We start from the raw sequence: 27,238 nt of genomic DNA on the forward strand, positions 1-27,238 counted from the left end.
AAAAACAGAAGTTGGATGTAACCTTTACAGGAAATTAGCTTTGGTCCCTAAACAATAGGTTTCATTTCTCTTTTGGGCCCTTAGGCTGAGAGCCTTTTAAGCATCCATGATATGATCCTACTTTAACTACAAGTAGAGAAACAAGTTAACTGAAGAGTAATGCAGAATAGGGTTGGGAATCACAGGGTACCTCACGATACGATACACGGCTCACGATAATATCACGATACAGCAATTCTGCAATAATCAATATATTGAAAACCCCTGCGTAATGTAGAGACAATTTAACGGCGCTGTGCAAACAGGGACAGGTAACAACTGGATATACTCATCTCCTTCATCTAAAATGCATGTTTGATGCTTCATGTCTCAAGACATTAACTAACGTTAGCTTGGATAGCCTATTTACCTGTAAAATGACACCACCCAAACCAGCAGTCAGTCCGACTGGCAGTGAGATGTTAGATTTAGCTTATCAAAGACGCTAGCAAAGCAACACAGTACCGAAAATAAACACAGCCGGAACGTCAGATAGGTCAGAACTCCGTGTTTAACTGTATTTCTTTAAACGTTACAGTTACGGCTGAAAGTGACAACAGAAATAAACAAGTTTGCCAATTTCACATATCTCCGCAATTCAAATCCACTGCCAATTGCCATCGGAAGTGATGTTTGTGTTAGCGTGACGTCACAGGGACTCAGGGAGTCTACAAAGTATTTACAAGAAAAATCAGAGAAGTCAGTAATGTGTGTCTACCAAAAGAGGTCTCGAATGTGTGTTGTCCAGATTTGTCTAGAATGTGTGTGTAATTCCAGACAGAAGTACATTTTGTTTGTCCTAAAAGTCATCAAATGCTGCCTTTGTGCAGTGAGACAGAGTGTTGCAGAGAGACAGGACAGTCACAACAGCCTCAGCTGTGGCCCAAAGTCTGTCACAGTGATTTAGTCAGCAGAATGGCATTTTTTTCTTCTTGTTGTCCTGGGCCCTTAGGACACATCACATACACACATATCACCATCCCTTCCCAGGTCCTTGCACACTCGACTTGCCCCTAATCAGCTCTCTGGGGACCAGAATGAGGATTTAGGATTGTGCGTGTGTGTCCCGGGACTCAGAGGTCTGGTTGAACACTGACTCAGCAAGAGAGAAAGCAGTGACAGACGTATACAACTACACGACACACACACACACACGAACTCCCTGTTTCTCTGACAATGTGACAGAGGCACTGCATTGTGTCATTGAGCATTCAGTATCCATCCTTCCTCAGTGTACTCATTCTCTCGGTTACACTGAAAAATACAAATATGCCTCAGGGTGAAGTGAGGACACCGGCCTATTACTCCAGAAATAGTCAAAATACCCTGACGGATGAGTTCAAATCCCTCTGTTTAAGATTCTACTCCAGGTTGAGCAGTGAGAATCTGTCACCTTAAATAAATACAGTATAGAAGGTAATTCAATATGTGACATTGGTGCAGCAGTTTAGATATGCAGGAAGCAATGCTGAAAGGATACTTGAGGCAAAGTTGTGGCTGCTGATGCTTGAGAGTGACTAATGAAAAACAATTTAAAGTATGGAGCTCAGAAAGGAAAGTTTTATGCTGTGCTTGGAACAGTGAGTACGTTTACATGTACACTAATATTCCACTGTTATTCCGAATATAACAATATTCTAAATTTGATACAGGTCATGTAAACAGCATATTCCTTTTGGATATTCCAAATAAGGCCTTTTTTCCGAATTTAGCATTTCCCGATTAAGACTATGTATAGACGGAAACGATCTAAAGAGAAAACGCAAAAATGGTGTTGCGTTCTCACTTTTTATTCTGCCTTTAGACGAGCGTTTTGGGGGGGAAATCTGCGTGCATATGGTGATGCAAAAGTGTGTGAAGTTCGATGTAGTATGCACACCAGGCGGCTATGTGGTAGTGTGAAGCACTGCCACACAACACCACCAAGTCTGCGCGCCTGCGTAGAACCTTCCCTCTACTTCTCTTCCTAGTAGCGCGAAACCAAAACATGGCGAAGCGAACAACAAAAGCTGACAATTTCGTCTGGATAGAGGAGGTGGAGCTATTCCTCCAAACAACCTTAGATTATAAAGCCACAAAGGCACAACAGGGCGTGGACTGGGAGTCCTGCCAGTTAAAATATATAGACATATGGACCCAATTTCTTCAGCAGTATCCTGCACCTGGAGGGACGTCATATCCACACGAGAAAGACGCTATCTGCAAAAGTCAAATATCATCAAAGCTGAAAGCCATCCGGACCAAGTATAGGCAGGCTGTGGATACTCAACGGCTGAGTGGCTATGGGCGAGTAATCACTCTATATTTTGATTTATGTAACAAAATATGGGGTGGGTCAGCAGACCTTTGCGTTTTTACCCTTTAGACGGGAACGCGACGGTGGAGCGTTTAAGATTTCCACTCTGGAGGGTGGTTTCACTTTTTTGCGTTTTTAAGCCCCAAAAACGCCGTCGCTGTGTAAACGAAAGGCACATCTGATAAAACATTTAGTCGTTTTCACCCGCGAGCATTGTCATGTAATCAGGGCCTAAGACATGTGGGATATGCCGCTTTTATTCAAAAAGCGTTCTTTGGACATGTATACAGCGCATTCGGATCCTTTTGCCTGTTTACGGCTTACAGTCAGCTCTGTGCTGGTTGTTCAAAACACAAACCAACCAGCCAACAGTTTGCAGGGCTGCGGTAGAGTTGAAATAGAAACACAGCTATTTCTAAACATGACTTAAAGACTTGGATACCAACAGGTTTTTGGATATACACAAATATCGCAACGCTGACCTTTTCAAGAAGCTGTTTAAAGGAATGAAAGAGTGAGGCTGTGTTCACACGGTCCAACAAGTCCGCCACCGGTGGAAAACTTTGAAAAAATCTCATCTTCCACAGCTGCATTTAAATGGGAATATTAGTGGAATATTCATTTTTACTATCCATGTTAACAGCTTAGTCAGAATATTGTCTTTTTTAGAATAATTGTTGGTGGACACAGAATCTCAAACTTAAGCTAAAGAGGTGTATTCATTTCATATTTTGCATTAATAGAATATTGTGCACCAGGAGAGGAAAACACAGAAGAAATCAAGCTGAAAGTGTTGCAACACTCTTCGTCAAAAGTTTGATTAGTGTAGACCAACCGCTGTTCCTCCAACAGAGTGATGATTGGCTGATTAGCTGCAGGTGCGGAGAACTACTTTTTCACACACAGCCCAGAAAACTCTCATTAGTACATTTCATTGTGCACAATGGCACACTTTAATATACAAAACTTTATCCCACAAATGTTAACATATCCAACCATTTAACAAAAACATTGTTTTGAACTTTGTTAAGCGTCTTTTTAGATATAAAATAGCATTTTTACAATTAAGTTGTTGCAGCTGCTCCTTTGACAGTCCACCACTTTGGTCCAGACTGAGACTACGTTTACACGTGGCCGGCTATTTTCATAAACGGACATTTAGAACCTCTATGTTTTCAGAAAAGTGTTTGTTTACATGTACCCGTGTATATATGCTGGAGCATGCCACACCTGTAGGTGGCATTGTAACGAGAAGCTCAAGCCCACATTAGCCAATCAGAATCCCGAAAATAGCAACAACAGCAACGACTCACTTCCTCTTTCTCTCTCTCGGATGCCTAAATCTCAGTTTGTCTCAGTTTACATGCAAACGTGCAAACGAAGTTTTCCAAAATCTCCACTTTGGCCGGAGTTTTTAGAAATAATCGTTTTCTGTGATAAAAACGGGGTTTTCGTTTAAATGAGAGGCCAAACCGCAGGAAAATATCTGCGTCTTCCCTTCGTGTAAACGGCGCTTGAAACATTATTACTATTAGTAATACTACTGGATGGATTGTAATGAAATTCATCCGCTCACAATAAAGCCTACAAACGTTGGGGATCATAATGATTCCCATAAGCCTCAACTGTACTTGTGCAGAAGTGCTACTTTGCATTGATGACAACATATGATAAGTAAAATCTACAGAAATGACAGACAGTACCATACATTGTTTAACAAAGACATGCCTAAACGATCAAAATCAAAATCCAAAAACAATTTCTTTAATCTCTCTAGCTCATGTTCACATCTTTGCTCAGCCCACATCACATATTATCTCAAAAAAAGTCCCACAAAAGACTTCACATGTTGATCTTTGTGCTTACACCATCCTCGCACAAATCAACTACGTAATAGTGCCGTATCTTTAAAACTTTGATGCTTACAACATGATGGCTGAATCTCATCACGCTTATTTGATAGCTCCTCGATGACTCGGTCCTCTGCTGAACCGGAAGTTGTTCTGTCCCTCCTCAGTGAAGGCCGTCTCAAAGCTCTTATTTCTGCCCCGAGGCAGAGAGCGAGCATTGGGGAGGGATCATCGAGGAGCTATAGCCGAGGATACATGAGAGCATCCTACCCGCAAGCCGTGTAGCTGAAAGCCGCTGCTAACTCTGCTCATACAGCTAACAAATTCATGTGAGGCTTCAGAGGAAAGGACGTCTCGTCCCTCTAAAAACACATTTGCTTGTTGCCTCTCTCCTCCCATGATTTCAGGCAGGGAGGCACATGGAGGACTCGAGGAGACAATTTAAGAGCTATGAGATGCAGCTGATAATCCTTAAACAAGTCCTTCAAACCAAACTACGAGATCTTTTATTCCTACACTCTAATACGGAGTGTTTCATAAATTAGCGCCCACAAAGGTGGGCTAAACTAACAAGTTTCAACTCGTGACTTGTGAATCTTTGGTCTGAACTGGGGCTTTATTGGCTCCTTTTCTGGAGAGGCCAGTCTCTTATCTCCTCTGATACAGGTTACCAAAATCAATGTGTTCAAGCCATAAGATCTTTGTGTAGTCTGAACAGTTTACAGCAGACCCAGACTTTAAAAGAACTAAATGTAGCACTGTAATGTGGCACTGGCCTGGACTCTCCATGGAGGCCACAGCAGCTTTCACAGCCCTGCTTTGTGTGCTGGACGGGTTACAATGGACTTCCTGTGGCTGTGGAGCCGCCGTCTCCTCTGCACCAATCAGATCTCAGCACTGACCAACACAGCGTCCAGCACGATGTTGGGCCGTTGCCATGCGAGCAAGGGACGGGTGTAAACAGGAGGGAAAACAGAGAATGTTTGGACGGACTTGATGGTCTGCAGAGATAGCCCGGGCCTCTGAAAACAAACCTACAAGCTCGTTCTATTCAAAGACATTTTTTATCTGAACTGATAAATGAGCCTGAAACAAGTTGTTTTGCCTATGTCTTCCTGTCCTGACTCCAACATGTATACACTTATATTGAAAATGAAAACTTTCTTTTTTAAATCATGAAGGAAGAGTGGATAACATTCCTTCTTTTTTTTTGCTGTCACGCCTTCAACAAGGTGACCAATGATCTCTTCTCCAAACACTTCTTCTGTTACCTGACTTCACTTCTAAATGAAAAACTAGAAAAAATAACTGTGACACAGGATCCCTACGTCGTAAAGGCAGGAGACAGACTGCTCGTGACCTACGGTGCAGCAGCCAAATGTCAAATATCATTGCTGGCATTCCTGCTGAGTTTTCCCGGTCAGTAAATGTCTTAGAGACCTCCATGGGCGTAGCCGTAATTTCAGAGCGAGGGAGAAAGACTGTTCAGAAGGGTGCTTTTTATTCGTAAGATCTTCTCTCATTCGTCTCTCCAAATCGCAGATTCCAAGTAGCCTACATTTCACTTATGATTGATGGTGACTTCTGGCACATTCTAATGCCACTATTCCATTATATACGGTGATCTGAATTATTGCATTTTTTAATGAGTTTTCCTCCCTATATTTTTTATATATATATTTGTATTATATATTATTTTATTATTGCCTATATCTATGTGAGTCTATCAATCACTGACACAACCTGAGTAGTCTATATACACAACGTTCCACTTCTGGGATTGCTCCGGTGCCACCGGAAGGCCCTGATTTCGGCCGGATGTTTGTTACCTTCCGCTTCCGTTTGTGTTGGCATTTTAACCTCCGGTGGATTTCTGAGGACTATGGTTAACTGCTCCTCAGATCTCTGCAGGGTAAATCCAGACAGCTAGCTAGACTATCTGTCCAATCTGAGTTTTCTGTTGCACGACTAAAACTACTTTTGAACGTGCACATGTTCCACCAAAACAAGTTTCTTCCCGAGGCTATTTTGCAGCGGCACCGTTGCTCAGCTCATCACAAAACGATTGCGATTGGTTTAAAGAAATTCCAATAAACCAGAGAACGTTTTTCTCCCAGCCCGGAATGCTGTGTGGACTAGACAGACCCTCCTCCGCAGTGCTGTGTAGGAAGGTCTGGCAAAGCGAGACTACAACCTGAGTAACGTACACACTCGCCTACTTATGGTGCGTTCAAATCAACTTAGACGTGTTGTAAGTGTGTGGGACAGTGGGCGCCAACCTGTAAAGTGTACACCGTGTCCACTACGCCCTTGGTGATATCACAAATCACGCTCACTAGCAGAACTGTCCTGTTTACTCAGATAAGCTACGCCAATATTTCCCAGATGGAACAAAACAGACTCTATCATCATGGTAAGAGCTGAGTGATGGATGTAAAGGCTGGAATAGGAAGAGGATTTGCAACCTTTGTAATGACAACTGCCTGGGAGGAATATTTAGTTTGAAGCATAATTAATTAAAGCGGGAAGTACTTGCCAAAGTATTATTCAAACTGCCCATGTATGTTTAAATTAACCTACAGTCAGAAGGTGAATGCCGTTCAAGCTGCTCCATTTTTAGCTCAAGTGCCCCTCCAGACTAATTACGAATCCTATAATTATCATCATCATTATAGTTAATTGTACTGTTGTTGCTGCCATTGTTTTTATAATCGTTATTGTGAGAGACCCTGCTAATTTCCCCTCCAATGAGTGGTCATCTAAATAGTCTGAATTCATTTCTTTCAGTGACTTTCAGTTTCTACACTTCTCTCTACTTTTTCTTTGTGAGTGAATGAAAATGCTTCATGTTTATTCTCATTATGAATGACTCAGCAGTTATTGTTTGTTGGTTTGCATGTCTGCCTGGAATTTATATTATCATATTTTAAAGGATAAGACCTATATTCTTCCATATATTCTATATTCTCAATACTTTCTGACTTCCTGTCTGTGGCTCTCTGCTCCAAGCCCATTGGTTCCTACTGAAGAAGTCAATCTTTAATAAACGGCTCAAAAATATATACTACTTTTTTTTAAAAGCTTAGTTATTTCCTAAAAGCATCTATAGTGCATTTGTTGAGGACTATTTTCAAAGTGACCCCTGACATCATTTTTGGTTTACATTCCCAAGGAAAAGATAAGAAAGAAGGTCTGACAAAATAAAGGTAATTGTTTTTTTGTTTTTTTCTGGTTTTCTATCCTGTTAGTCATCTTGCGACCTAGCCTAGAAATCTAGACGCACGCTAGCGGCAGCAAATGTAATTTGCAGCCAGGGTCGTCTAGCTTGCGAGCTGAAAAAACCAAACTCTAGTCAGGCCAATCACATCGTGTATAGAGTCGGTGGGCGGGGCTTAACATAATGACGGCAGAGTTGCGATGGTTCCGCGTGAATTCCCTGCTACTTGAAAACAAAGAAGATGGCTGCTGCTACTGGCGAACAGCGGTCTTTGGAATCGACTTTGGCCGCGACTCTGGAAGACTTGGAGTTAAGCTTTTCTTTGAGAAAAGAACAAAGAACAGCAGTAAAGTCATTCTTAAAAAAGGAAGATGTGTTCGGAGTTTTGCCGACCGGATACGGCAAAAGTTTAATCTATCAACTAGCGTTGCTCTGGTTGGTTGTAGCGCTATCCTTGTAGCGCAGAGGGAATTTGAAAGACAACCATTTATCCCGCCCCTCAGATTTGAGCCCTGCCAATGGTGAGTTCCCAGACCCAACATCTTCATGTGGATCTGGCATGTCAGCCTATTTGCGACCCCCACATCGGGAAAATCCATTCCTCTCCAACATAAAAGACACACACTGACTTTGTTACAGGGTGTAATAGTTCCCCTCAATCCCCAAATTTCCACGCAGTCCCTTGTTTTGAAACTCGACATAGCTCCGAGTTGAGTAAAACATCAAGAGGGAGCTTGGAGGAAATTTAAGGACTATTGGGGCACTTTTGAGTAGATTAAATAATTCGAAGAAAAGGTTCAGTAATTCCCTTGAACAGCTTGGTCACTGTTCTTTTTATCAAAGAGGAAATAGTGCATTTGTTGGGGACTACTTTTAGCGGCGGATTAATCCACATCTGGTGTTCTAGTGAGTATTTGTGGCAGCAGGACGGTGTATGTGGGATTGAGTCAATGTGTTTTTAATAGCTTTGTGGACAACAATGGAGTTCTATATGACACAGGGGAAGACGATGTATCAGGCTTTGCTACACACACACACACACACACTTGTTGACACATTCATTGTTGGCTTTGGGACTTTTGAGTTCTTTTAATCGTGTAAGCTATATCTTATAACCGTGTCTCTGTTCATTCAGATGCTGCAGGCTCATCTGGCTGTGTGTAAAAGCCCCCAAACAGAGACGTCTGTGTAGAAGAGGCTGGACTTAAAAAAAACAAAAAAACAAGAGCTTTTCAAAGGGCCACACACACACACACACACACACACACACACACACACACACACACACACCCCTTGTGAGTTGTGATGGAACAGTCTCTGGTGACGGGTCGGTGTGGGCCGTTGGCCAGCAAAGCCTTTCATCCTGCCTCCATCTCTCTTTTTTATACACACCCTGCGTTTCTCTCTCTCTGCCTCTTTTTCATTCTCTCTCTATTTAAAAACACACAAACACTACATTTTCCTGCCTCCATCTCCTGCTCACTCCACCTCCCCCCCCTCGTCTTCTCTCTTTTTTCTCTTCCTCTAATTTCCGGTGTGAATGGGAAGACGGGCGACGACGTGCCAAAGTGGTCCACACATCACACACATGACCCCACACACCCACCCACACCCACACACCCTCCCACACACACACACACACCCACACCCACACACACACAGTACGATGATGTTGAATGTGAAGTAGGTCAGATGACATGTGGACTGCTGGACACATTCACATACTGCGGCAGGAAGGGCAAATAAAAATGCATTTGAATAAACATATTTAACATAGTTTGGATGTTAGACAGCTTTATCTGGAGCGAGAGGCTGGAAGATGAGATATAGGACATCTGATTCCCCAGAGTTGGTCTAATGGATAAACTGCTGAAAAATATGATTATGTCATATGACACAAATGCTCCACTGAGGACAGTATTTTTTTTTTTAGAGAAAAGCATAACCAGAAGCATTATTTCACACAGCAAAATTTGCATTTGAAAAGGTTGCTTTTTATTTTGTTTTCTTTCCTTTTCTTTATGTTTTAGAGTAGCTAACGACATTGCTCGTGCAATGTCGGGCTGTTGGGAGATCCACCACTTTGGTTCACACTGAAATATCTCAACAACTATTACGTGGATTGTTATGACATTTTGCGTGTTAAGAGTCACATTGAAAACATTTTACACAGCTCCATGAAAAATTGTGAATCACTTCAAAGTTCTCACTCCGCTTGTAACTCTCTCAGGACATATCTCACTTGCAGTCCCTGTCCTAAGCAGCGGGTAACCGGGATGATGTCTGTGTCATTTTGGTTTCTAAACGACTCTGGCCAGTCTGTCGCGTTGGAACTCCTGATTTTTTAGTACAGGTAGATGTGAGGCTGTGATGAGAAAAATGATGTGGCAGACCAACACAGTCTCACGGCAGTTCGTGTAAATGTCACGTTATTCTTAATCTATTGATACGTGTTCACAGAGACGTTTTTCTCGTTTTCTACGTGTAAATGTTACGTTATTTTCTCCATAAGCCGAGAGGCGGCCCGCAAGGCGGCCCACTGGTGACACGCTGGACGCTCCATAAGCCGGGAGGCGGCACGCCGGGGACACGCTACAATAACGGGTGAAAGTCCTGTGTTGTTTGATCCACCCACCCCCCCCAACCAACCTCCCTACGCGGATTTTCGGCTTTTTATATTGCTCCCTACCATTTTCGTGCTGTGGCCACGGAATATGCTTCCCATTGAAATACATTACTTCACATTTTCGTGCTGGCCACCACGTAAAAACCGACAAAAACGTCTCCGTGAACACGTATCAATAGATTAAAATAACGTCACATTTACACGAACTGCCGTGAGACCGGGCTGGACAGACAGACATTGTTTCGGTGTTTAAAGGTGCTCTAAGCGATGTCACACATTTGAACCATGGACTTGGCACACGGACCCTTTATTTCCGCCGTTAAACTAGCAAAAGTGGATTCATACACGCCCTAAACGCACCTGCGCCAGGCACTTCACACCATGTGCTTAGTTCGTTAAAATAGGGCCCTACATGTCTGGCCCTTGATGTGATTGCCTTTTTCTAGTGTGGCCCTTAGGGAAACTGAGTTAGACACCCCTGTTCTAGCTAATGCGTCAAACCTGTTGCCATAAACATTCATTTCTTTTCTAAATTAGGCTACTAGCTAATTAGCTATAAGGTTAACCAAGTTGATTTGAGTGTTTTGGAGTTTACTTTGTTACAATAACTTCAGCTTGGAAATAAATCAGTTTGATTGCAAATGTTACTGAGTGGACCTACAGACACACAACTACAAGTCCAATCAGGTCTGTCTTTTCTGAGTGTGCTTTCTTTTTGTTATTATAGTATTTTGACATTATTAGCACAAAGGCATTTACTGGTCCATGACGATGGATCCAGCTGTAGCTGTTAGATCTGTAATAAGACTGACATGATCTTTCTACATTAATGAGGGTTTGACATCCTGTCTCTCTCCCCCCCCCCCCCCCCCCACTATAAAACCACCCAGTGAAATGATGTCATGCTCCAGGGAGCAATTGCAACCCACACACATATATAATAATAATAATAATAATAATAATAATAATAATAATAATAATAGGGATTTTGTGCACACACACACACACACACACACTATCAGCATCTACTGTAGGAATGATCTCATCCCCAAACAAAAGACTGACATCTGCACTGTAAAACTTTTCACTGTAAATTTACAGTAATATACTGGCAGCTGTTCCGCCAAACTACTGTTTATTTACAGTATGCATACTGTTTTTTAAATTTTAAGGTATTTTACTGTAAATAGACACACAGTTTCTAACCGTATTATTTGAATTTACAGTAAAATACTGGCTGCGGTGTAATTCCCGCCTTTTCCTTTATCAGCCCAAGATGCATTGGTATTAACAGTAAATACCTGTAATCTGTAACATTTGCAGAAAGTGCTGTAATATTATTTTGAAGGACACAAAAAAAATGAAAAAAAATGAAAATCTGTCAGACAACAACAGTTTCAAGCATGATAGTCAGTCCTCAGGTAAATGCCTCTTACGATTTTGTATTACCTAAAGACAAAAACATATTTGTGAATATACTGTGATGTGAGAAGTCCAGTTATGACCTCATTTCCCATAAGTTAACTAATACCCTAACTAATTGGCACTCTAACAGTGTTTCTCAAATGGGGGTACGCGTACCCCTAGGGGTACTTTGAAGTACTGCAGGGGGTACGTGAGATTTTTGCAAAATGCTAATTTAAAAATATGTCATGCATTATTCTGAAAATAATTCTACTATAATAATGAATGATCCTAGTGATGGATTCTAAACATTTGAAACGTAGCATTTAAATGTTTTTCAGTTACACAGTTGTTGTTTAGTGAATCTATCACTGCCAGCGCTGTATTGTACCTGTATTGTTTTGCGCTAGTCAGGGGGTACTTGGCTTAAAAAAACAATTCAAAGGGGGTACATTATTGAAAAAACTTTGAGAACCACTGCTCTAACATGTTCCTGATATGATCAGAGCCTGTGGTGGTGCAGATAAATCAGAGTTTTCCTAAATATAACCCTCTTGCAGCTGGACTATAATAAAACCGGGTTGTTGTGGTGTAAGAGGCTCAGGGATGAGTAGCAGCATATGTCCAAAGTGAACCTACACACGTGTGTCTGGAGGATGAATACAGCTGCTCTGTGTGGATGACAAATGTGTGTTTGTGTGTGAGAGCGTGTGAGTGTGCGTGGGAGGGAGCTACATATGGAAAAAGAAGAGGTGGAATGAATACCGGAGTTTTTTTTTTGTGTTGTAACGCCTCTTTCTTTCATTCTTGATGCTCTCATTCTGTCTTTGTGGGGAGCGATGTCTGTGAGCTTTATTGTCTTTTCATTGTTATCATGACGTTTAGATCCATCTGAAAAAATGTGGTCGTGTTCATGGGAGTAATTTACGGGGGGGTTACAGCCCCCCCAATAATCAGAACTGGGCTTTTCCCCAAGATTTTGTTTGGTTTTTTAGACAATTTTTTCGGATGTTTTTGTCACTTTTTTCAACGTTTTTTGTCGCTTTTTAATAGGTTTTTTTTGGGAGAAAATAATTCTAAGTAAGAATTAACTAAGTAATTCTAATTTTTTTTCGACAAGTTTTTCAATTTTTTGGTCACGTTTTTGCCAAGTTTTTTTTTTTTTTGACAATTTTTAAAAAGTTTTTGTTGCCTTTTCAAGGCTTTTTTTTGTTTGTTTGTTCAAGTGTTAAATTTTCGGATCAGTTTGGTTTTAATTGGTTATTTCATGCTATAAAAACAGGGTGAAACTTCCTGATTGACAGCTGTGATTGACTCGCGATTGGTCGGCCGGGTGTATGCTCGATTTTAAAAACTTCTATTTTTTTCTTCATTTATCTGTACTTCTTTCTGTCCTGGTGCTGCTGCAGCACCTCTCTGGGGATCAATATAATATCTTATTCCTGTTTTTGTACAGTTACTAACAAAATGGCTGCAAGTGATAAAGCTAAATCCATTTCTTCAAAGTTAACGTGTTTTTTTCTTCAGCCTACTATTTTTCGTATATAATAATATATATCACTGTCTATAACAAGACAGTGATGGCTATCAAAAAAGAAATCCAATCTCTTTCTCCGTCTCTTCTCGGTCAGACAGCAGGAAGCTGTGGTAGCTGTCATCTCGCTGGGCTGTTGGCCCGCAGTGACGCAGACGGTGAAGAGCTGTAATTAACGGCCGGAGAACTGACATTCACACACACACACACACACACACACACACACATACATACACACACACACACACACACACACACACACACACACACACAAAGAAACGGGCAGTGCCACCTGCTTCACCCAGTCTCATTATCGAACTCAGCTGGGGGTTCAGCCACTATACCTTGAGGTGTGAGCCTGTGTATGATTGTTTTATTAATCTTTTACATAAAGCGCATTTTGTATTTAGGGTCATAAGCTACAACAAAAACAGTTTAACAGATAATGTTGGAGAGATGTTATGTTGACAGTAGTCTACAGTACATCCAATATGTTCCATTTCCAGGATTGTTTAGGTAGGCTTCTGCTTTCTCTGTGTTGGCGTTCTAACCTCTGGTGGATTTCTGAGGACTATGGTTCACTGCTCCTCAGATCTCTGCAGGGTAAATCCAGACAGCTAGCTAGACTATCTGTCCAATCTGAGTTTTCTGTTGCACGACTAAAACTACTTTTGAATGTACACATGTGCCACCAAAACAAGTTCCTTCCCAAGGGTACAAAATAGAGCTGTAAAAATTCAAAATTTTACTGTACAATTAATTGTCTCAGAAATAATTGGGATTCACCATATCACTTTCAGTCAAATTTAAAAAGATTTATTTATGTATTACTTTTTCAAAAAAATGTTTTGAATGAATCCCAGATATACATCTTTTGGTTATATCACTGTTATGTGACTCAGATAATGTAATAACACAAGTACACCACCTATGAAGTAAACCATGCCTGTTCATTGTCATAAAACTTTGTATTTGTTTTTCTTAAATGAACATAAAACTGACAATTACCAACAGTCATACTCCTTAGGACCTTAGCTAATGTTAGCAATTAATTGCGGTTAAACAAAGAAATGGCGATTATGTAAAATAATTGCGATTAGACAATTATGTAATGATTGTAACAGGCCTAATCCAAAATAGGGGTTTACACACTAATTATTCTGATTTACTTAATTTAGCATTTCAGTAGCTGCTTTGTTAGCTACGGTGCAGTCACTCCCACCTACAGACATCCCAGTGAGCACACTTCAAAAGAATATCGGCTTATTTTTGCAGACAAGAAAACAGAAAGAAGGAGATACATGATCCTTAAAATCTTAAAAAAAGATAAGAATGTTTTGGTCCAGAGTAAAGTATTTTGAATAAATATTGGTGGACAGACATGAAGTTGTGTACAGATAAAAACAAATTTCTTCCAGAGAATGAAGAGAAACTCAGCTACAGTTGAACCTAATTAGCACTGAGATGGAGATTTCGATAACAACCTTTCGTCTGGTGTCACACCATCAACTGTAGGAATGATCTGATCCCCAAACACAAAAGACTGACATCTACCAAAACTCCATGTTCCAACTGGATGTGAGGAAAGGGAGACTTTATTTTCTAAAAAAGTTGATTCTCTTGGTTGCTTGACAGTTTCTCAAGGGATATTATTTATTATCAAAGATCTGCAATCGAAATGTGTCTGTCATGTACAGAAAGCTGGCATCCAATGCTTGCTCAGATTTGTAGTCGTCATTACTTGTTGTGCGAGCAGATAAGTTTCTGATTTGAATCAAAAGTTTGCTAATTTTGCCAGACTATTTCACTCAGGACGAGGTTGTTCTTTCCACTCTTAAAGCAACACTAGAGCACTTTTCCCGCTTCGGTCCCCCTACAGTTTGGAAGCGAATTGTCCATTACTGCTGTCGTAATGTCTCATTATGTCTCATTCGAACTACAGATTCACTGCCCGATCTGCCAAACTTGCATAATGCAATGTAATGGACAATTCCGCTTCCAACCTGTAGGGGGACTGAAGCGGGAAAAGAGCTCTAGTGTTGCTTTAATCCATCCAATAGTTTGTTTTTCTGGTGTGTAACAAGCATCAGCGCCTCCTCATGGGGCATCTAGCATGGACCAGAGTTAACCGACAGAGGTGTAAAGACGTTCATGCTGAACTTTGTGGCTCTGTGTGAATCCTTTCTCTCTCTGTCAGACCCAGCTGCAGTCCACTTTGTATGACGCATGTTACAGAGATGAATGGAAAGAGGCTGCTGGTGTTATGTTGGCTGAAACCTGCAGCTGGTGTTGGAGTCCATTTCCTCTGCTGAGCAACACAGTGCTGCAGGTACACGGACACAGAGTCAGGCCGACCCCTACAGTCAACCTTTTCTAAAAGCTTTTGTACCTACTTCTCCTCCATCACCACTGTGATCCTTACTCCCTCTTTCTTCATTGTACCTTTTCTTCATCCTTTCTTACTTCCTTTTTGTTGCTTCACCTTCTCCATCTCCTCTGTGCCTTATACCCGCTCTTTTCACGTATTTTTTCTATTCTTTCCATTTTCCTTAACACATCACTACCTCTTCTTCTCAAAGCCCAACCACTAATCTAACACTATTTCACAAACATTTGATGGAAAAAAGACACACACACACACACACACACACACACACACACACACACACAATATCCTCTTTTAAACTTGAAAAATGACAACAGAGAAGGCGTAATCCACGACAATGGAGCTCGATGGCACACGAGATATATCAGACGTTGGAAACACTAGGAGTGTAACGGTACATGTACTTGTACCAGACCGTTTCAGTACAGGACTTTCGGAACTGTGCTAATGTACACCGAATGCATTCTTTAACAGAAATTAATAGGCTTGTTTTGCGTGCGGAACATACTTCAATTCTGAGTTCCCACACCAACATATTAAGCGGCAGACCAGAAGTTTGTTTAGTCTCCGCTCTGCACTTTGAGTGCTGTACACACACTTTACACACAGTACGCCTATTCCAGCCAAGCCTCTCGCTAGCTAGGGTGATGGCCCATGTAGTCTTTATCCATGACGTTCCACTTCCGGGATTGCTCCTTTGCCACCGGAAAATCCGCCGGATTTCGCTCATTTAGGCCGGATATCCGTTGCTTTGGGCAATTTTCTGCAATTTCCAAAAATTAGAAAGTGTCTTTTTTTCTTACACACACCCAACTTGCATTTACATCAGCTCTCCTGTTGAATTACACAGCATTTTTTGGAAGTACAAAGTCTCATTCTCAATCTGAGTTTTCTGTTGCACGACTAAAACAACTTTTGAACATACACGTTCCACCAAAACAAGTTTCTTCCGAGCCTATTTTGCACCAGCACTGCAGCTTTTCTCCGGTGCCTAGCACCGCCCAAGACGACTGTGATTGGTTTAAAGAAATGCCAATAAACCAGGGCACGTTTTCCTCTCTTCCCGGAATGCTATGTGGAGTAGCCAGACCCTCCTCCAGCGTGCTTTGGTAAGGCGAGACTATGGCCCATGTAGAGAAGCCAGAGCTTGCAGACCCTCCGTTATCATTATGGTCTCCTGTTTCGTAACACTTCGGTTTCCCGGTGAAATACAACAACGGACAAAAACAAGTGGATAAGACGAAAGTAGTGTGCTGACATTGCTCATTAGTGATCGGGTATGTTTCTGACAACACGTCAAACTTGCTAACTCACGTGAAACGGCACCACACAAACGTGAACATCACTGCTACAAGGAAAAGAATGAGCGTAGTGCAAACGCAGCTCCCCTCGGCATTTGAACAGACATTTGCTGGTAATTCAGATCGGGCCAAAGCAACCATCACAACCATCACAACTAAATGCCTAACCTTAACCCTTACCGTCACCCTAACCATAACCTAATTCTAACCCTAATCCTAAAACCAAGTCTTAACCCTCAAACAGACCTTTAAAGTTGTGGGGTCCAGCATTTTGGCCCCACAAAGCTGTCCGGACCCCACAAGTATACTGGACTCTCGGTTTTTGGACCCCACGAATATAGTTAAACAAGAACACACACACACACACACACACACACACACACACACTAAGTAGGGTACATTACATACACAACAGCTCTAATTGTGATAATTGTGGTAAAAAAAAACAAGATCATAATCAGGCTGTAATTCATTTCATGTGTACTCAACTTGTAAACCGGACGTTTTGGATTGTTTGATGGTGTTTTCCCTGTGTTTTCAGCTGATTTTTAAGAGCTGTTCCAGCCCTTCATTTTCTTCTATCTAGTTATAAATCCAGACATATTAAAGCAGCAGTAACATTTCCTTCCTCATGTCTACGTTAGCTCCCTCCCTCTGTGGCTGAGTACAGGATATTGATTGGCCCGCTCAATACAGGCCTGCCTTTTAACTCAGTTAACTTTGTTTATGGCTCGACTTAAACGTCTGCTGCTGCTGAGAGGAGCACAAAAACAACAGAGGATATCGTTGTCCACTCCTTTCTATGAATTACAAGCCGGCATTTGATTAAAAAGCTCACTGGAAGACACATTGTTTTTTTTTAAACATATCAATATAAAATCTTGGAAAACATCAATTGTGTTATCTTTTTAACACAATCTCATCTTATTATCTATTTAATAGTTTATTCTTCTCCTTCTCGGGTTTGGTTCTTTTATCTATTATGTATTCATTCAACTTCTTTTAAAGCCATTTCATGTGACTTTTAATATCAATTGTGTTTCTTTTATATCTTGTCTAAATGACTTAACGCATGCTTTGAATTGCCTTTTTGTTGAAATACCGAAGAAACGTTATTGTGTTTATTGTTTGGTACTTTTACATTTACTTGGTGGTGTGCTAACCTGTATGAATGATTATTTATAAATGCTTTGATTGGCTTGTGTAAAAAACAAATTCTTATTGCCATAAAAGTAATGCCAATTATGTTGTACGTATATTAGTTTAGAGGACCAATACTTGAAAGCTTTAATTCAATCACTCCAATTTTTTTTTTTTAAATGTGAGGATTCATATAATTGTAAACTGAATATTTTTGTATTTTAGACAAAACAATATATTTAAAGACGTCATTTTGAAGAAGAAAAAAATGTATCGCCAGATGAAATAAAGTTGCAATGTTGAGTTAGAAATGTATTAGTCTATATCGATGACGATTCTTTTAGGGGATTGCTCCGGTGCTGCCGGAAGATCCGCCGGATGCCCCTGATTTCGGCCGGATGTCCGTTACCGTCCTCTTTCTTTGTGTTGGCGTTCTAACCTCCGGTGGATTTCTGAGGACTATGGTTAACTGCTCTTCAGATCTCTGCAAGGTAAATCCGGACAGCTAACTAGACTATCTGTCCGGCTCCGTCCGGTGCTTAGCGCCACCCAAGATGATTGTGATTTGTTTAAAGAAATGCCAATAAACCAGAGCACGTTTTTCTCCCATCCCTGAATACTGTGTGGACTAACCAGACCTTGCTCCGCAGCGCTGTGGAGGAAGGTCTGGCAATGTGAGACTACAGCGAAGTTAGACATGTATTTGCTCTGACATTGAGTTTTGTTGCCTCCTGCATTTCACCATCCATGAACTGTGTGCTGGGTTTGTTCAGTTCCTCCTCCACATCAATCAGTCGCCTCCAGCTGTACTTTGCGGTGACATTCAGCCTCTCGATGTCTCCGTCTGATCATTTTTATAAAATTAGTCTTTTCCCAGCAGGGCTCGTGGACTGGACCTTTAAGAACCGGCTCCACACTGAGATAATAGACACTCCTGCTGCTTCTAAAGCCACAGAATCTGAAAACGGCTGGAAATGTGTCTTCTGGTCGATATATACCGGTGAACGGAGCTGAAGTTTAATAACCAGCCCGGCGGGAGAGATGGACCCTTAAAACTACTGCAGGACAGATACAGAGGGCGTACATGTATAGAGCAGAGTGCAGCATGGGACGTTGACTGCAACGAAGAGCTAAAGCTAAGGTGTGAAAGAAATGGTCAAATGGGAAATGGAGGAGATGGAAACTGTAAATTGAAAAAAGGTCAAAGGCTCAAACATCGCTCATATCTGATTCGCAAACATCCCAGCATGTGACAGTGCTCTTTGCAAAAAACCAAACATTACGCTGATGGTCCAGACAGTGCTTTCCTTCACATACAACACAGGGAATTATTATATTATTATTATTTATGCAGTGCAAAAATACTTTCCTATCTGATCGTCTTACCTAGCCTGGCTCTGCCCTCCTACGTACTTCCGCTAAATTTTCATTTTCCTTCAGTACTCCGTCTGGGATTGTGGTATATTCGCGGGTTTTCTCCAGCCAAATCTTTACCGGTCCAATCAGTGAAGAGAGGGAGTGGCTGAGAACGATGATGTTGAGGTCATGCGCTAGTTTGAGCCGTAATGGCCATTCGGTCCGTTGTGGCAACGCTGCCAAATATCCAGAAGTTAAAGCCCGAGCAAGAACAATCTTTGCTGAGTTTTGTTGGTGGCCATGATGTTGTGGTCCTCCTCCCCACGGGGTTCGGGAAAAGTTTGATTTTCCAGCTCGCTTCGTTAGTGGTGAAGGAGTTGGCTAAGGCTAACGCTAGCGATGCTAAGCCAACGTCACGACCAAACGTTAGCGATTAGTTATGGCAGATCCAGAGTGGCTCTGGGCAGATCCAATAGTTTTAAACTTCAATAGAGTACCCGCCTTCAAGGAAGTTAACACTTGTCAATGGAGAGAGGCCAGACTCTCTGTACAAAGAGTCTGGTAGGACCAGGCTACGTCTCTCCCACACATGATCTAGTTTGATTGTTGTGGGCAAATAGAAAATGATGTGACCAGTACAGTACAGTTTAACTGGGTTTATTCTCCATGCAAGGGATTGCTGCGGCACATATGAACACCGCAACACTTCACAGGTGTATCAAACATGATCGGGGTAGTGGTTTTTTTTTTTACGTTAACTGTAATCTGTACTCAGTGTGTGTGCAGAGAAAACAGACAACTGTGTAGAAGCTGAAAATGAGATCTGAGCTGCAAAAGAACATGAAGCTCAACTGTCGCAGTTCCAAAAATGTCACCTTTGTACCAGGGCTGCACGATATGAGGAAAACATGCGATAACGTTGTTGAATGTTGCGATGACGATATAACTTGCGATAATTAAACAGATAGGTTTTAGGTATTATGTACTCAGTTCTGCATTTCTGCTGCTTTCAGTATTTTGCTAAAATACAGATTGTTTGTTAAATTTAAAACAAATGAAAGGAAATCATTTCCATCTTTCTTTTACTGAACAAATTGAACATTGAATTGAATATCAAAAGGCACCACTAAGAAAAAAACAGTTACATTTAAAGTGCAGTTTTCTGCTGATATTTTCTTTTAACTAACACATAAAATCTCTGAGTGTCTTGCCTTGTCTTGTTGCAGCCTTTCTCGATATCTATATTGCGCCAGTTTATATTGCTATGATGATAAAAAGGCGATATACTGTGCAGCCCTACTTTGTGCTTTTATTTCATTTTGATTTTTATCTGCCTGTCAAAGTCTCTTGTTAGCTTCAAATATGGACGTACTGCACACTTTCCTATTTTTATATTATCTCATATTCCATTGACTAGCTCAGGGTGAAATCTTAAGTCGTGTTGGTCTTTAAAGTGTTTTATGCAGCGGCAGCTTGAGCAGAACCTTATTAAGACCAACTGAAATGGGTCCGTCCAAACATTTTCCAAACAACTCCACACCCTCAGCTTCGCTGGAATTCAGCGAACTTCAAAAGACTCTCAGATGCAATCTTCAGCTGTGAGAGCGATAAGGTTCAGCTCAGCTCCAGCCCAAACACATACAGGAAGGTCAGCCCCTCACAATGTTTGTTTTTGTACAAATGAATAAAAATGTCTTACCTGATGGGGCCGCATCACAGGAGGAGAGCAAACATGGAAGAGAAGAGAGAGAGAGAGAGAGAGAGAGAGAGAGGAAGATGAGTCAATTTAATGAAACTAAAACATTAATTCTGACATACCATTGTACCAAACATATATTTCACTCATCTTTATAATGAAGTGTATATTATACATCTGACTTTCAGTAAGCAAGTACCCAAATTTTACTTATGTTTATTTAAAGTGATTCAAGGAGATCGTTTTCACTCTAATCTTGAGTGACTTGAAAAAAAGAAAAACCGGTACAATTAGGTGAACATCCACTTCCCCATTAGTCGTCAATCCCCCAAATTTGAAAATGCTGTCTGGTCAGAGGGACAAAAACACTGGAAAACAACTGGGTTTTTCTTGTAATGATGACTTCTGTATGTAGTTTTCAGGAACTGTTATGTGAGCCATATTATGTAGGACGTTGTGGCAATCGGGCTAAAGATAGGGCTCACAGTTTACAGCTTTTCCTCATAATAACAAGATGCTGAGTCATAATTATATTCAGATACAAAACTACTACTTATAACAAGAAAACCCTTCCTTAAGTCATGTAAGCAACGTGCAAACTCCAAGCAAAACATAAAGCATGTATGATGGACAGAAATTCAGATCCAGAGATTTAACATAAAGTATCTAATGAAGCAGTGATGGTTGGCTTTTCCTCTCCAGGGACTCATTATGGTGGAAGTCAGCATTACGTCCACTTGGCATCTTTTTTACAGAGAACCAGCAGTTTCTTTTTTTAAATCTTATCAATTCATTTAGAGAGGCTGAAGCTTGAGGGGCCACGAGGATGTTGCAGTCTTTCAGCGACTGCCTCAGAACAGCAGCCTAATCATTCATGATTGCAGACTTTGTCCATTAGCTTGTCTTCAAAACTTTTCGCCATTGTTGTCTCTGCTGACGTGCCTACTGGCCCTGGCGCATCGCCATGTGCCCCTACAGTGCCCCTATTGTTCATGTGTGTATTGCATCTTATGGATGTGTAGCATTGATTTCTGAGGACATGCACAACAAACGCACAGGATAGACACATGCAAACGCGTAGTTAAAAGGAAGTATTTCTTTGGTTTTAGAAAACTGAACTGCATGTTAAGTGGAACGATTGAGGAGAGAAATATGTGTAAAAACCTGAAGATGTCCTGAATTAACTGCAGCTATAAAGAGAGAGAGGATGACTCTGCTTTGCTGAAAAGAACACAGTGACTTTCCTTCGTCGAGCAGCCAAGAAGCATTATTGTGCACTTCAGAAGTAAAGCAACAGCACTGGCACACCCCTAAAGGAAATCTGGAAATAAGATGCACTGACTCCCAGAGTAAATGTGGGTGGATCATTTAGCAACAGAGAGGCCTGCTGAGTGGGACGAACCGCTTAGAAGATTACAATATCTGTCATAATCAGCCTGTTCTGCTCATTCATCCACAATAAGAGACTTAAACTGGAAGCCTGTAATAAGCAGCTTCATCTCAAAATATTAACTTTGTGGACACATAAAATATTCTAAACCACGTTATGATATCATATCTTTCTTAGTTAAGTGAAGTAAAAGCACATAAATATGTATCATAAACAACGGTTTAATCCCTCAAATGGATTGTTTTTCTGGAACTTTTTCTGTGAAAAAAAAGAGTAAGATAAACTCATCTGGGGCCTGCATGTGTTTTGCAGTTTGAAGGTATGATGAATAGTGACGTTGGCCTTTTTTTAGCTTAGCTCATTTAGTGGATGTCGACTGGATCCATGGGAGACTTTCTAAGCGTTAGGCAGACATAGAAATGTTTCCACAAGAAATGCTTACAATCCTAAGGCCGGCCACACACTGGCTGTGTGGCGTGAGCGTGGCGTTTCTGTTGCGTGTCAGCTGCGTGGCGGCTGCATGGATTTTTCTCTGTCTTTACACACCAGAAACGTGTCTGACGCGGCGCTGCTGCTGCTAGCCTTGTCTGTACACATGGATGTTTCCAATTGATTTACTGCACTCAAGCAGTAGTATACTTCATGTTAAACATAAATATATACTGATTTGATTACAGCAAAGACAACGTCGGCAGTATTGACGGCAAAATAGGCTACAGAATATCTCGTTCTGTATTGACAGGTGCAATATTTGAAAATCAATAATTATTTATTATTTTTTTAAATTACATTTATATCTTACTAAACCTAAATCTAAACCTAGAGACTTTCAAACATCAACATGTCATTTATTAATGTGTATTTGTGTCAAAATGACATATAAACATCTTTTCGTATTCTATTTTGCCTGGAAACGCTCCCAACACGCTTGCGTTAACCTGTTAACATGGGAGCTGAAATAAAAACGGACACGCCACGCAGCTGACACGCTCACGCCACGCAGCCAGTGTGTGGCCGACCTATTTAGCACTAAAACAAAGCACAGGTAAGGCTGTTCAAGGCTGGTAAGAATGTCATCAGTTTTGAAGGTATTTGGTAAGTAAAAACAAGTTACAAATTTTGACGATAGGGTTGTACTACAAAAGTTAAGGTATCACCAAAGACACGAATGTCTGAACCAAATGTCATGGCAATCCATCCAATAGTTGTTAAGATGTTTCAGTCTGGGCCTTGCCATATCTATTGCCATCACTCTCTCATCGTGTAAAATACGGACGCTTGGTCATGTGCCTTTGGTGTTTGTTATTCACGCTAAATGTCTCCTTTAGCATCAGGACTCTTGATGTCACTTTTGACGCTCTGGGTCGGGACGTACTGACTGACATGCGGCACAAAAACGGGACAGTTAGGTTTAGGAAAATATCGTGGGTGGGGTTACAAAATGTACATTTCTGTGACAAAAAACGGGACATGAATCCCGGTCTCCTGGGTGAAAGTCCTGTGTTGTTTGACCCACCCACCCACCACCCCAACCAACCATCTTACGCGGCATTTCGGTCTTTCATACTACTCGCTACCATTGTCGCTGTTAATACTACGTCATCTTACAGCGCCACCGTCGAGCTGCTGCTCTGCCCGTGTTTCGTACAGATGCTGAAAGGTGCTTTTTACGTCGTATCTGACACTGAGAGCCACTAACCAAAGAGTCCGTATTTTATGAGTTGGGAGTGATAACGGGTTGCTACTGTACAGTAGAGCTACTGGATTCTCACGAGATCACGAGACCCTGCAGGAATCAAGGAATCACATATCACACGATAACATCTTTTAAAGCTTCGAGTATAAGTGTTTGTGTCTGAACTACCAGCGGACTGAACCAATCAGCGTCTGGTGAGGAGCTACTGGCAGCTACAGGCGTGGTTTATGTGTGGGACGTCACGACTGTTTGTTCAAATAACAATGGCGGATGTGATAGACAGATGGTTCATCCAATCACCTGCCAGGTAATTTTTGAAAGTGCCTGCCCTTTTCCAAACGGTTTCCAGTGACGGCTTCTCAGATGGTTCTGTGTTAACAAACTATTTGGCGCGTTAGGTTACAGTAGAGCCGCTAGCGTGGTTAAAAATGTCAAACATTCACTGGTTGTAGCTTCTCAAATGCTTTTCTCCATTCAACATCATTGTAAATTTCATTTCTTTGGGTTTTGGACTGCTGATGAAGACATTCCCATCAGCTTCAAATGTAGGCTACTTTGGGTTTGGTGATAATTAGCAGATGTTAGCATGGTAACACGCTAAACTGCAATGGTGAAAAGGGTAAACAAATCTGCCAAGACTTGAGAACATTTAGTTGATATATATTTTTAAGAACAATTATGAATGCAGTTTTACTTGTAAGTATTTCTACATTGATCTAAATACGTCTTCCTTTGACTGGACTTTGTTTGTCACGATGCCCGTGCTTTCAACCTTCACTTTACGTCTCTTTTTTTTTATTGCGCTCATGAAAACAGACATATTTTCATAATCCAACCATAAATCATTGCTATACTACATTACATATCCATTATCGGAAAGGAGCTGGATGAAAAAAATCATATTTTTCCAGCCCCTTTCTCAGATGAGACAACAGAAATACATAGACTGTCGGTCAGTTAACAGTCAATTTTACAGAGAAAAGAGAGAGGAGACCAATAAAAAAATAATAAATATAAATAAATAAAAGGAGCTAAAAGCTCATCTTATCCAGGAGGATCAACATGCTTAATTTCATCAACATGCTCTCCCACATTCACAGCCACATCCATTCACACCTCTGAGCTGCCATATGTAGACCGAACGAGCCAATACGGACAGACTCATGGCAGCTGTCTTTTTACAACATCTAAGATCGAAGATTGCTATGTATAGAGATATTTCATTTTACTGCATCATGTCAGTTTCAGTGTGAAAAACATTCAATACGAGGACAGACAACTGTGCTACTCTCACTTTATAACAGATCAAATCAGCCATTAGCATCTTTTACAACGAGGCTTTAGCTTTAGTTGGGCCTTTAGCAGAAATAATTCATCTCCGCTGACAGCGGAAGGAAAACCCTGGTTATTCCCCTGGCAGGGCAGAGTACAGTAGATTAGAGCAGAGAGAGTCGGTGACCAGAAAAGGAGAATGTGTGTCGGGATGTTTTTAGCTGGAACACAAAGAGTGAGTCACACACACCTCGGCCTGCTGGGATAACATGTCTGCAGACACAGATACAAGGACAGAGGGATGGAAGGAGGGGCTGGAGAAGGGATATTTTCATCTTTAGTGGATGGACGGTTTGTATGTGTTCTTGCAGCTTGGATGTAAGTGTTTCCTCTCACGGCCAACCTCAACAAAATCAATTAAAACTTTTATTTCAGCCCTACACCATCTAATGGAAAAATAAGTATTTTTGTCTTATTGTAGATTAGAGGCTGTCATCAGACAGTGGGGCGGTGCTCCATGCCAGGACACCACATGGGGTCCCAACATGCTGTTTTCTCTGCAGACAGATGGCCACTCTCTGTTACTTACAGAGGACAGAGGCCAGATCCGGTTTGTTTTCTTTCTTTACGTCTGTAATTGTTGACAGTGAAGAAGAGGAAGGGCAGCTGCTGGCTGGACTCCAACATGACGGGATCGTGCATCGTCTGCTTTAGCACTGCTAAGATCAGGACATGCCGCAGCTTCAGAGCATCAATATGCTGTTCCTCATGTTCACATGTCTTCTTCTGTCCTACTTTTTCCTCTTAGCAGCAGTTGTACTAACCATGGCAGTAGCATAAGTAATTGTAGTAAGAGGCTCTCACAGTGTGTGTTTGAGTTTCTGTACATAGTCGTCAACACGCTGTTAGAGTGGTTGTTATATACTGTTCGTCAGCACTAAGCGTCAAGAGAAGCTCAGGATATGTAGGCTGTTGGTGGGCACGTGTTGTTTTTACTGCCTCAGAAGAGAATATCTTGTTAATGTAGGACGAAATCTCTCCACCAGCGTCCATAAAAGCTTGCTAACGTTACTAAATAACAGTACGAAAGCCACACAAAACAGCAGAATAAGAAATGCAGAAAATTCATAATAAAAGTAGTAGCAGCAGTACTGGTGGTATTGGGTAGTGGTGGCAGTGGTAGTACAGCAGCAGCAGGAGTGGTGTTAGTAGTAGAATCACAGTTGTGGTAGTAAATAAGCCTAAGTTGTCTGTTAAACAGACCGTTTCACCATGACGTAATAAAATGAGTCCTTGTGTATGTAACTAATCACTTTCTGTAATCACCATAGTTTACTTAGACACCGTATATCCGATGACAAACTTCCCATCAACTTTAATATCACTTAATGTGAGAGAATGCTTCTTAAAGCCATGAAAAGGCACTCTAAATGCAATCATCGAGTCACATTTACGTCACATAAATGAATCACTTAATAAACTAAAGTGCATCCAGAGCGGCAGTGACTTAAAGTATTATGGTGTGGTCACAGTGTGAGGCACATTTAAAAAATGTTTGGCTTAAGTGGACAAGTAATTACATTTCTCACTGAGATTCACAGTAATTGAGCTTTCTAAATTAACATTTCATCCGGCTTTGTGATAGAGAACAACACGTCTATAAAACAAGCTCCTGAAGCTGCAGTAATTCTAAAATACAAGTGGAGTTGTCTGAAAGATCTTGTTTTCTCCAGAGGCGATTAGCCGACCTTTCCGACCACATAACACTAACAGCTGTTTTCTATTACTTTGCACACAGTATCTGATGTGATATGTCAGAGGAAAAAAAGACTTAAATCATAAACAGATGTTGAGATACGAAGTGATTCAGTATGCAGAGTCACTTTTCATGTTTTTAAGTATATCCTGTATTAACAGTTACAAATGAATGAAACATAGGCATCTAATATACGTCATGTGTCTGCCATATTTTAATTAAAAACAGCAGGAGTTTCATACGCTTAAAACAATCTTTAAATAAAAGATATCTGGAGTT

At 41.1% G+C, this 27,238-nt stretch overlaps 1 protein-coding gene across 4 annotated transcripts in view; it reads right to left on the reverse strand.

Moving 5' to 3' along the window:
- The window catches only part of dbn1 (drebrin 1), a 141,412-nt gene that overhangs the window by 51,989 nt on the left and 62,185 nt on the right, over positions 1 to 27,238 (reverse strand). The gene's annotated exons all lie outside the window — the stretch shown is intronic.

Source organism: Sander lucioperca, chromosome 13, assembly GCF_008315115.2.
Source record: "Sander lucioperca isolate FBNREF2018 chromosome 13, SLUC_FBN_1.2, whole genome shotgun sequence".
NCBI classification, from domain to species: Eukaryota; Metazoa; Chordata; class Actinopteri; order Perciformes; family Percidae; genus Sander; species Sander lucioperca.